Source organism: Mixophyes fleayi, chromosome 8 (assembly GCF_038048845.1).
Source record: "Mixophyes fleayi isolate aMixFle1 chromosome 8, aMixFle1.hap1, whole genome shotgun sequence".
NCBI lineage: Eukaryota > Metazoa > Chordata > Amphibia > Anura > Limnodynastidae > Mixophyes > Mixophyes fleayi.
In genome coordinates, this window is record NC_134409.1 from 15,345,506 (window position 1) to 15,358,614 (window position 13,109).

The following is a 13,109-nucleotide window of genomic DNA, read 5'->3' on the forward strand; positions in this document are numbered from 1 at the left end:
AGTCAGAAAAATAAGTTATCTTAAAATGCCTTTAGTTTTCAAATTTATACTGCAAAAGTTCAAATTCTTTTAATGTGCTTTATTCTGTGGCAGAAAATTGTATGTCTTGCAAATGCAAATGCCCAACAATAGTTTTTATTATAGTTTTTCAGTTAAAAGGGTACAAAAAGCAAAAAAGTAAAATAGGGAGAAAAGGAAGGAGGAGGGGGGATCAAGAAGGGGAGAGGAGGGTTCAAAATGGGGGAGGTACACTTCAACACGGTCATAAATGAAATGTGTCTTTTTGGACTGAAATAGCACAATAGGTGTGGTTATAATTGTATAATCCATATAATCATAAGAAACCAGAAAACAGCAAAATTGGGAAAGCACTGATTGAGAACACCGTTCTTAGGTCCAATTCACATTAGTCATACCAAAGCCAGAGTAAGCTGTGGGTGTGAAACAAAAAATAGCTGGAAATGCACTCTCTATAAGAAATGTTGTTTGTACAGGCGATTCCCTGAATTGATTTGATGGATTTCAATATTTTATCATCAAATTTGGCAAATCTATCACAAATCATAATTTGTAGAGATTTGCTCATTTCCATATAAGAATGCTAGTAACATTTCATGTGAAAATGAATGAGAAAAAAGAGGCAAATTGAGCAGCCAATATTTTATTTTTTTGACCACTCAGCTATATAGACAAATCTATATTAGATATTTTAAAAATAGTTTAAAAATGTTTTATGCAAGAATGAAAGGTTTACTTGAAAGATGCATTAACAACTATTTTTACATGTTACTTAGTTGTTACATTTATGTTCTGGAACCATTTTCCCCAGAGCTTGTGGGTCATCTCACAGCCCGACCAATAACTGGGGCCAGTTCCCCGCTGAGGAGGGGAGTGGCGTCACGTGTGAGGACCATTCAAATGCTGCAATGAAGTGGGCAGTGGCTTCTAATTGGTCATCCTTTATACGCCCTTTGGCGGCTGTTTTAAAGTGGTAAGCGAAAAGTTTTGCGAGTTAGATGGTACTGCAGCTTTAAGAGACAGACTTATTTTAATTTTAATGTTTTTTTGGGTAGTTTGGTACGATGGTGTCCGGCAATTCGTTATACAAGCCCCACATGCTTTGTGTGAAATATCAGTATAAGGCATGTACAGTTTAATTGAGGCAACAGCTTTCCGTCATCACTCTGTGAAAACGCTTCTTGGTGAAACACTAGCAGGAGCTTACAAGGAAACTTTGTTATGAAGTTAACTTTCCATTCTGTCATTTATGACATTACGCAATACTAGGAACGTGCAAGATGTAGCTTTGCTATAGTGTTTTCACATACATAGGTTGCCTGGGCTCTATAAAACACATCATACAATTTAAAACAGTTCCTTGAAAATCACGAAAAGGTTGCTGATTGGCAACATCTCTGTCTGATTGTTGCTGGAAAAAAGTAGAAAATTTAGTTTGTGTATTGTAAACTCATACAAGTCATAATTTTCAGCTGAGTAAATATTTATTATAAAATGTTAAAAAGTTACTGGAAGGACAATTCTGTAAATAATATGAAGACTATCGATAGAAGACCAAAGTTGTGTTTCTGCATTCTTTCCACTGCATAATAAATTACATATGGCTGTTATTTGTATATTAATCCCTTCATGACTGTCAAGATGTCTGCCTCCTTTCATAACCAGGCCAATTATCATATTTTGTTCATGTTTAGCGGGCAATACTTCATTTATTTGTCTACCAAAATATATTTGATTTTGTTATTTTAGGTGAAAAAAAGTTTTTCTACTTAAAAGACGTATATATGAATAAAGGTAACACCCCTATGTAAATGGTGTGGATGTAGGAATTCCTCTCGCCTCTCTTATTCAGAACAGTGCTTCCACCCAAATCTTGACATGTGGCTACTTTTCTGTGGAGAGTGCGGGACCATGAACACCAAGGGGAGATTTAGGGCACCCTTTGTCTACCGCTTTAACTTTGACCACAATCATAAAAATCACTTTAGCAGGACACAAGAAAGTTGGAAGCCACCCGGTACTTTTATTAGATGAGGATTGGGAAGCAACTACTTTTCTGTATTTTACAACAAAAATATATTTTTGACATGAAACAATGACAGGACATAAAACAATTCAACATACAAGAATAAAGGCAACAATTTGTTAAATATTAGAAAGCTAAAAGTTTACATAGCAACTACAACAATTTCTCTTGTACTTCTACCTTTAGCTCTCACTTAGTGCCTGTAGATGAGGTACCTCTGGCACACTAATTACTCTAGCTGGTTTGATTGAACTACAGCCTGCACCAGTACTTCCCTTTACCGCTTTTTACACAGGTTATGCAATAATTTCACAGTATTTTACACAGTTCACGACAAAGTAAGACACCAAAACCCTATAAGCATGTAAATACACAATAATACCTTTAAAGAAAAACACAAACACAGAGTTCTTAACTGATCACGATCGGTCCACCTATCAATCACAGACACATTTTCTGGTGGAATACAGTGAGGAAAAAAGGAGGGAGTGTCCAAGGTAATGGGTGGAAGCAGAGAAACTGCACTCTACTCATATGGCCGACACATCGATTTTGGTCTGGGCCCAAGCACTTCTGCCTGAATATCTTACTCACCAAATTATTGGTGAGGGCATCACCAAAAGAAATGCAAAACCAAACAGAGGACGTCTAGACATCTTCATTGTTGATCCCGACGTTCTCTGGTTCTCCACTGCCTTTCTCCATCTTCTGTCTTCCACTGGAACTCTTTTGGCTTGCACTGCCGTCCTGAACTTGGTGCCGCTGCTTCACCACAATTATTCTGATTTGGTCTCATCGGGTCATCACCAGACTTACCGACTCTGGCACTGTCCTCTGAGTGGTTCCCCTTCACCCTCTTCAGGGACAATGCTGCAGGTTTGGTCTGGGGGCACTTTGCTGCACCTAGAAACAATAGCACAGTTGAACTCTCTCACTCTATGTAGATGAGCAGCTTGTATTCAAACACTTAAATAACTGTTACACAGCAGGTAACAGGATCAATTATTTGACTCTTGAATAAATACACAGATTTCCATAGCAAAGATCAAAACTCTCTCTGTAATCTCAAAATGGCTGCTTTTTGAGGGCTGCATTGTATTCACATAAAATGATGGGTATCAAGTTCAATTGTCTCTGTTCAGCAGCTTTATTTTTCCTGTAGTGCTACAACTTCTAACATCAATAGCAATTTGCTAGCTCAGCAAATATCTACATAGCTTGAAGCAGGTCAAACTCAGTCTATCAAACCTAACCACATTCTCTCCCTAATATCTAAAACCCTTGTAAAAGATATCTCAGTCCAGCACTAGCAAAAGGGCATAGCACAAATCCACATCTTCAGGACTCCCCACACTATCCATATACTCTTCACTCTAAGGGCTAGATTTACTAAGCTGCGGGTTTGAAAAAGTGGGGATGTTGCCTATAGCAACCAATCAGATTCTAGCTTTCATTTATTTAGTACCTTCAACAAAATGACAGCTAGAATCTGATTGGTTGCTATAGGCAACATCCCCACTTTTTCAAACCCGCAGCTTAGTAAATCTAGCCCTGTGTGTGTTTTACTGTCCTGAAACTTTTAAGAGTATATTTATGAAAACTTTTAAAAAGGAAAAGTGGAGGTGTTGCCCATAGCAACCAATCAGACTGTAGCTATCATTTTCTATAATGTACTAGATAAATGATAGCTAGAATTGGTTGCTGGGGCAATACTTCTACTTCTTCTATTTAGCAGGTTTGATAAATCTACACTTTACTTCTTTCAATACTTTTCTGTCTCTTTTCTTTCTCTTCTCTCTCTCTCTCCCTGCTCTCATCACCTCTTCTTCAGTCTAACATTCTTCTTTCCATTTTCCTTATCCGCTTTCTCTCCTTTATTTTTTTATTGTATTTTTCTTTATATTTTTCCTCTTCCTTTTCATACCCCTATCGCCCATAATAATAACACATCTCTCCATCTCTCTGAGCATTTTATTCTTATATCAGCAGCTGAAATGCCTGACTGCTTTGATCCCGTCTCGGTTGTGACTGCAGTCCACAGGGTGCTCAGTGAGCTTTCTGCTGTAACTGTCATCCATGCAAGGAATATAAAGCACAGGAATGCAGTGCATATGAGGCAGTATTTTGGAAATCCAAAATTAAATTAAATTCTGCTCAGAGGATGTTCCTTTCCCCTCTGAACAGGAAGTAGAGAGAGAGAGGATGAGAAGGTGGAAAGCAGCTCTGTAATTTAAGTGAGGAGAGGAAGGGTATATAAACCCAGGGGCTACACAGGGGACCCTAGTCAAAATTTTGTTTTAGTCCACCAGAACTCTAGTGTCCCTATATATTAGTTGCTATAGGCAACATCTCCACTTTTTCAAACTCGCAGTTTAGTAAATATGCCCCTAAGTCTTTATGATGTCCTTAATCGTCATAAGAAGAAGTGAATTGCTTTCTCTTTGTGCTGCGTTTCCTTCAATACGATGGGCCCAGTGGTTTTAGAGTGGCAGCTCCGTTCCCATTAAAACATACCATTAGTTTTATTTACAGAATTACCATTCACACATAAAATCCATCGACAGTAAGTGTTAAGTAGCACCTTAGATATGACATCTTTACAAGTCTGCTGCAAGCCTAAGAAATTGATAAAAGGGAACAAATGTACTGTGAAATTTCCCTATAAAAATTTTTTTTTTCATTTTACATACTGTATGAAGTTAAAAGAAATGTAAAATGACGTGTAATAAATAATTAAAACTTCAAAGGGACATTTTATTGAAACAGTATTTATTGTAAAACAAGATTCATTCAGAAGAAATAAGAAAAAAAACCCCCAACAACCGGCCAGACGCACATCAACCTTACGTGTGCCCGGCCAGTTAACCAATGGGGTGATGACATTTGTAAGGTGATTTATTCATCGGCTGGATATACCAGCATTTTCTAGGGGAATTTATTGCCCAAATAGCTTCCTCCTTCCCCAGAGCCATAGATCTTTGTCTCTAGTGAGAATATAAGCTAGAGATGGTATTTACCAGCACTGTTTTTCAGCTATTGCTGTTTAAACTTCTTCTGTTTTTACACTTCAGGAATTATGTTTGAGCATTATTTTATCTTTTATTTTTATATTAGCTAGAAACCTAATTTATCATTTGATTAATGTTGAGTATATAGATTAAAAGAATTCAACCACACCTCCTGCGGTATTTATTAGAGAGAATATTAGACATTTATAACACAGGCAATAATCTGTAACTCCACCTATTGCGGCAGCAAAAAAAAGACATTTACAAGGGGGTAGAGATTGTACACTTAAGAAGGTCTCCTCAGTTTATCAGGTGCCTGCACGGCCTTTATAGAATTACAAAATAACCTTATTTTTATATGCTATCGTAGGTAACAAACAGAAGCCATTACTTTACACAAAATACCTTTTGTGCTGTCTATGTATGTTTTATACATGAAAGATGACTTATCTGCATATATTAAATATATAATTAAAGCAAAAGCGAAGACCTTTAGAATGCTGAGTGCGGTCACGTACCTTTAGAATGCACAACAGTCAAAAAAGACAAACAATCGCGAAAAAGAGGGTGGTGTTGGTGGAGGAGTGGAAGTTTGCTCCAGCGTGTGTAAGTTGGGTGGAGTTCCTCTCCGACATGTGTGAGGAGTTGGGTGAAGTATAGGTGTTCTTTGCAAAGTATGGCAGAGTGGTGATCCCAGTTTTCTGGAGCAGTGCAAAAATGAGATTACAATTTGTAGAGGGAGTTTATTGAGATGACATAAAAGGGAGACGGAGCAGTTTTAGAGGAGTTCCTTTCGCATGGCCATTTCCACTCTGGAAAATAAATATCTTTTTGCACTAGCTCTGTGCTGGCACAGATGGTGTGACACCCTATATTTCTAATGGACCCTCCAGATCCACTTATGCAGAGAATGCATTACTAGGCACACTTTGCCCAATGGAAAAAAATGCTGTAACCAGACAAAAGTGGCATATGTAATAATGGCCGTCCTTATTCACTCACTGTCATGAGTAATCTAAGCCATAAGTTTGGCTAAATCGAGCAGCATTTTAGCAAAAAATCAGAAATGTTTCATTTAATGGAGGTTGGACTTTGATATGACCTTTGGAGTAGATTTTTTTAAAGCTTCTAAACAGGAAAACCGGTGGTGTTGCCCATAGCAACCAATCTAGCTATCATTTATGTAGCACATTCTAGGAAATGATAGCAAGAATCCGATTGGTTGCTATGGGCAACACCTTCACTTCTTAGAATGTTTGAAAACTCTACCTATTAGACTCTTACACAATGTTCCCCTTCGGATTTATCCACCTCTGCGCACACCTTGATACACTGGAAGTTTATGGAGGTGTCTTCTAAGAGTGTATCTGTGCACCTTCATGTAGTCATACTGGGTTTCGTTGCACATTTTTTAGAAGAGAAAGGGGCCCTGAAAATGTTGCTACAGTGCCCAAAATTCCATAGCTACTCCACTGGCTACATAGGATTTATTGTTATTTTATGAAAAGCTGAGATGACTCATGTATCACAGCGTACAATTGCATGAAAATATTTCAACTACTAACGTATTAGGTGAATAAGAATTTTGCCATTTAGAATATTGCTTAGCAATTTAATTTCCAATGTTGTAGCTACATAAAAGTCAAAAGGAGCCTGGCGGAACAGACATGTATTTTTTTTTGCAAGCACACCCACAACAAGAGGCGTTTTTTGTCTACAAAGCAATCATCGTAAAGGAAAGATATATCTTTATTTCTACATCTTTCTTCTCTTAATTAATGTTGAGCTCTAATTTACCCACAGATTCATGAAAATCAACAATACATAGAAGAGGTGAATACGGAAAAACAATTCAAAGTGAGATGGAGCAGTTACCTAGGAAACCACTTTGAAAGAGCTAAGTAATTGAAGCGATTGCTTTCACAAGTTATGTGTCTATTACCTTGCTTTTGAAAAAAAGAACAAAAAAAAAAAGACTTTGATGAGATGTTCTATTTTTTTTATTTTTTTTCCATTTTATATGATACTTTCCGTTACAACTGTAGAATAATTGTTGCCCTGTTGTCTCCGTTGTGGCACGATTATGCAAAATACAGGGTAGTCCATAAGTGTGGAAACACTCTTTTAAAACGGAAATATTAATACAGTGTCTACACATATGATCTGGGTGTGACCAGGGCCAGATTAACCCGAGGTCTAACTGGGCTATAGCCCAAGGGCCTCGGGCATCCAGGGGGTCTTTCAAAGTCCTCAGCAGCATTATTGATTGGTCCGGGGACCGGAGCGCCCCCGGCCCGATCAATGCTGCTGAGCACTTTCACTGTAGTCATCTGTCCCCAGCGCTTACTGAGGAGATCTCGCGAGAGTGAACTCTCGCGAGATTCCATTCCCTTAATCCGGCCCTGGGTGTGGCTGTAAACTTTCTAGGGTATGTAGCCAGTATGACGGCCATCTTGAAGTCAGCCATCTTGGATGCAAACAATTTTGAAAGGGTGTTACCACACTTATGGACCACCCTGTACATGTTAAAAAATGTTGATTGTTAAATAGCTACATCTTATAGAAAAAAACATAACACATTTAAGCATAATGAAGTGTCTAACTTAATGGACTTTAGTTTCTCATTCAATATCAGTAACTGTGTAACAGGTATACAGTGCATAAGTGATGATAGATAATATATGTATAAATGAAATAAAAATGAAATAATATCTGTATACATAGTAAGTCATGATGTCAATGTTGTTTATATAATTGGTGAGTTATGATATCATCACTTCAGTGGTTATTAGTAAAACTTGAGTATTATGAGGAATAAAATACTTCCCACAGTAAATTTTTGCGGATATTAGGAGTGTATAAGATTTTCTCTTTCTGTCTCTTTAAATATTAAATGAGATGAACAAGTTTCCAATAATATTTCTATAGTTTATTATTAAAATTATATTATACATAGATACAGCCATACTGGACGAAGCAGACATAAGTCCAGGGTCTCAAATGCCAATTGACAATCTATATTTGATTAACTTATTCTTTTATAGAATATGCTTTAAAACACACCTTCTAAGTTTACATCACTCTATCATTAAAGTGACATGTTCTATTGGACGGTCTTTTCTTTGGCCATATCCGGGCGATATTGTGAAATACAATCACATGACAATTATATAACCTGTTTTGTTCATGAATTGTGCAATAATGGAAATTTCCTAAAAACATGTCTCTTGTTATGTAATATGTGTTTTTCTCCGTTCTCTTAAAAGCACAGAAACAAAAATCAAGTTCATTGGTTCATGCTATTAAACTAATTGGTAATATAGGGTTTTTGTTAATAATTACTTCTACAGGAGCCACCTCGGAGATCATCATCATTATCAATTTCTATTGTGCCACCAACTCTGCAGCGTGGTACAGACAATATTTGTCATTTGCAGTTCCTGCTCCATTGGAGCTTACAGTCTAAATTCCCACACAGACCGACTAGGAGGGTTCATTTTGTTAGCAGTCAATTAACCTACCAGTATTTTTTGGGAGTGTGGGAGGAAATCCACGTAAACACAGGGAAAACATACAAACTTCACACGGATGGTCAGGAAACGAACTCCAGACCCCAGCGCTGTGAGGCAGAAGTGCCCCGTGATCCGTAACCATATAAAGCAGTGTTTCTCAAACCCAGTCCTCAGGACCCCTAACAGGGCAGGTTTTCCAGGTGACAAGAGAAATAATTATACCACCTGTGGATCTGTTACAATGTGTCAGTTAGTAATGAACACACCTGTGCTATAGCAAGGAGATATGGAAATCATGTCCTGTTAGGACCAGGTTTGAGAAACACTGATATAAAGGCACAAGGCCACAGACAACTTATAATATCCTTATAATTTACTGTAACGAGTACATTATCCCATATATAATCATCAGTGTACAATGTATCGTAAAACTATAATTCACAATATTTTTCCACCTATGTAGAAAATGCTTTTTAATGCCGACAACACAACACAGAGGCTAAGGGCTAGATTTACTAAACTGCGGGTTTGAAAAAGTGGGGATGTTGCCTATAGCAACCAATCAGATTCTATCTGTCATTTTGTTGAAGGTACTAAATATATGAAAGCTAGAATCTGATTGGTTGCTATAGGCAACATCCCCACTTTTTCAAACCCGCAGCTTAGTAAATCTAGCCCTAAAAGTCCACTTAATGGTAAACTTGTCATAATATGAGGAGCATCGGAAGCTACAGTAATGTGCCCTTGATTTAGTTTATATTGAAAGAGATAATTTATTTCTTTTTTTTTTTTTTAAATCTATTCTCTGTAACAAAAAAAAAAGACAAACTGCCTTTTCGGTTTTGAACTTAATACTGAACAATCCCATTAAATCACATGCATTATTCACTTAATCAGATATAGCAACTATTAATTAAGGCATTACACAGATAGCATTTACAGCAGTGTCTTGAATCAGATAGATTAGCCATTACATCATGTCAGTTTTGACTTAAATATATTCCATGTTAGAGAAATACATCATGACCTACTGTACTCTACTAAGATCTATAGCCTGGCATTAAAAATTTACTTAGAGCCAAACAGTTTATTTTAAATTGAACATGTCAACTATTGAACTTGTTTTTGAAAGTTCTGAAGACAAAAAATATATATAAATCATGTTGGTAACATCTGATAAATAGCAAGTTCTGTACGCCACTTGCCTTCATTTAATGAGCCATCCAAACAAAAGAAAAGTTTAAGCAGATTAGTTATGGGTGATGAAAGCTCAAGTCTAATAACTTTATTGTCCATTACAATAAGATAGAGGTTGGCGCCGGCGAGACCCGAAGCCATCACAGCTCACATTTGTTTCATAAATATCAGAAAATTAATTCACTTTTGTATTGTCTAAGCTGTGAATAAAAGCGGTTGTCACATAGCTTTTGTCTGGCTTTTCTAAACATTTGTATTCACTATCTTTATCATATATACTTAGATTTAGATAATAGTAAAGATATGCCTTCAATGCATAAGTCATCTTTTTAGAGATGCAATAAGTGCTCAGTTAAATTTAACATTTTCCAGGTGGTTATGCCTAGAGCAGACTTAGACAACCTGTGGGTCTCCAGGTGTTGGGAGACTACAAGTCCCAGCACACCCTGCCAGCTCACAGCTGGCTATTGCTGGAAAAGCATGCTGGGGTTTGTAGTTTGACAACACCTGGAGAGCCACAGGTTGACCAGGCCTGGCCTAGACGGCTATCTCCTGAAGCACAACATGTGGAGAAGTCTTTAAAACAATTGGTGGGTGAACTATTTTAGTGCTCTCAAATATAATAGCATTACCTGGGAGCGTAAACTGCAATATAATGTTATGATTTGTTTTGCACTTATTGCTCCTCTATGTTGACTTCATGTGAATGTTGAACTTAGTTTAATATTTATGACTTTGGCTTTCTTCCTGAATAATCAGATGATTGGGAACGCCCTTATAACAGGAGATCATGGGCTGGATTTACTAAACTGCAGGTTTGAAAAAGTGGAGATGTTGCCTATAGCAACCAATCAGATTCTAGCTATCATTTATTTAGTGCATGCTACAAAATGACAGCTAGAATCTGATTGGTTGCAGTGTTTCCCACTCTGCCAGCCCGTCGGTTCACCACAGAGATTACGACCAACGTGTATGGCATACAAATATATCAGTAGAGGAGGACGGGGGAAGCAGATGAGGGCCAGACTGTCATTCGAGGGACTTGATTGAGTTAACTTGTTGGGCTAGATTTACCATACTGCGGGTTTGAAAAAGTGGAGACGTTGCCTTTAGCAACCAATCAGCTTCTAGCTGTCATTTTGTCGAATGTACTAAATAAATGATAACTAGAATCTGATTGGTTGCTATAGACAACATCTGACCTTTTTCAAACCCGCAGTTTAGTAAATATACCCCTTTGTTTGCTCAAGATAACTGAATCCTTGGATTGACAAGTGGTTGGCATCAACTGATGCCTAATAAGGTACAGGTACCGTATATTTAAAAAATTGGTATATGATTTTATATTTAAATTTGATTTTTTTTTAGATTTGTGGTCAGATTAATTTAAAACCCAGTAATGTGACTTGCATTGGGACATAACTCACCTGGTGGGATCATATAATATCCTCTACACGTTCCCTTATGATGACCACCTAAATTTGGGAGACATAGATAGTGTATGGAATATACTCTCGCATCCTTGTATTGACTGTTTTGTACACCCTGCTATGGATGTACTGGTGTCAAAATATTGCGCTGTATAATTCTGCTTCTTCTCCGGTACTCACTCCCCCCCTAATAGTTCTATATAGTTATAAAATATAAATAAAGTGCATTAAGTATATAGACACTGCAGAACGAATCTTGGGCACTATACATACCCAGTGAGAGAGACTTTGGAGCTTACTTGCACTGACAATCTTTCTCAGTCGCATCGCCTGCATTCAAAGTAATTGCTATCTCCCCTAAAATGAATGTATCTTATTGTTATACATATTTACTGAAGTTTCCAGCTCATCCTCAGCAGGGAGTATACTTTAGTTCATAACTGCCTTTAGGGTAAAGAAAAAGATATTTTCTTTAGAAAAGATTGGATCTTTCTTTCTTTTTCTTTTTTTTAAAGTCTTAAAGGATCATCTTGTAATATACCGATAGCTTTAGGAGTAAAAAAAATACTCCCTGCTAATTCCTTTTATCACTACCCTGTTTTTCCAGCAAAATATCATGTGTAGCATTTTAAATCTACATCTGTTAATACATGCCTCCAGAGTGAGAGAAATCTCTGAATGGAAAAGGTCTCTTGGAAAAAAATTAAAATAATAATAATAGTTTTGGTGAGTTTTTCTTTTCGTTGTAAGCTTCAGGCTTTAAAAATGCTGTGGGTAAAATTAGAAGTGCTAACAAAATTAGCACAATAATAGAAGATTTGCAGTATTTTTAATTAGTAAGGTTTTGATCCACTCTTAGTTTATCTTATGTCTTTACCAGTGATGAGGAAGCTCACTTGGATAATTACTGTTCAATGCAGGAGGACGATTTCAGATGAGTAATTGTTTTTACTGAACCTATCTACTTTGCAAAATAGCCAATTCAAGTTATTCTATCTCACACACATGTATTATGTTGTAATTGTTCCAACTTCCATAACAGCCAACAACCCTGACTTTTGTTGGACAGCCCCAAATTTATAGCATACATAGGGGTGTGACATTATCTGACAGATCATCATCATCACCATTTATTTATATAGCGCCACTGATTCCTCAGCGCTGTACAGAGAACTCACTCACACCAGTCCCTACCCCATTGGGGCTTACAGTCTAAATTCCCTAACACACACACACACACACACACACACACACACACACACACACACACACACAGAAAGAGATTAGGGTCAATTTTGATAGCAGCCAATTAACCTACTAGTATATTTTTGGAGTGTGGGAGGAAACCGGAGCACCCAGAGGAAACCCATGCAAACACGGGGAGAATATACAAACTCCACACAGATAAGGCCATGATCAGGAATTGAACTCATGACCCCAGCGCTGTGAGGCAGAAGTGCTAACCACTGAGCCACTGTGCTGATCGAGCATTATTTAGGCAAATCTAGAAAGTGGCAAAATTTGCCTGCTTTTGTGTTGTCAAATATGGATAAAAGATTGTGGAGGATGTACGTAGCCCAGTGGCAGAACTACCATTGGTGCGACAGGTGCTATGCACCGGGGCCCATGGAGATAATGGCAAATGCAGAGGGTCAGGGGCCCCAGGTTCCCTCCTCTACACCTGCCTGCACTGGGGCCAACAGCTCGCTAGTTCCATCTAGTTCCGACTGTCCAACGGGATACCAGTGACAACCTTAGTAGGCCCCTGTGCTTGAGGGCCCTGCCCACTAACCTACATCACAACTACTCCTACTTCCTCCTCCCTAGTAGAGATGAGTGAAATTTTCAGAACAGTTGCCCAAATATTTTGCCTCTTTACACATTTGGGTGTGGAATTTCACACGTTCCTCAGTGGAAT

General features: G+C 37.7%; 1 long non-coding RNA gene across 1 annotated transcript in view; it reads right to left on the bottom strand.

The window, feature by feature from the left end:
* The window catches only part of LOC142100007 (uncharacterized), a 656,382-nt gene that overhangs the window by 461,254 nt on the left and 182,019 nt on the right, over positions 1 to 13,109 (bottom strand). The window contains exon 2 of the long non-coding RNA XR_012678652.1: positions 3,991 to 4,002. This is a non-coding gene — a long non-coding RNA (uncharacterized LOC142100007). The remainder of the gene's footprint in view (positions 1 to 3,990; positions 4,003 to 13,109) is intronic.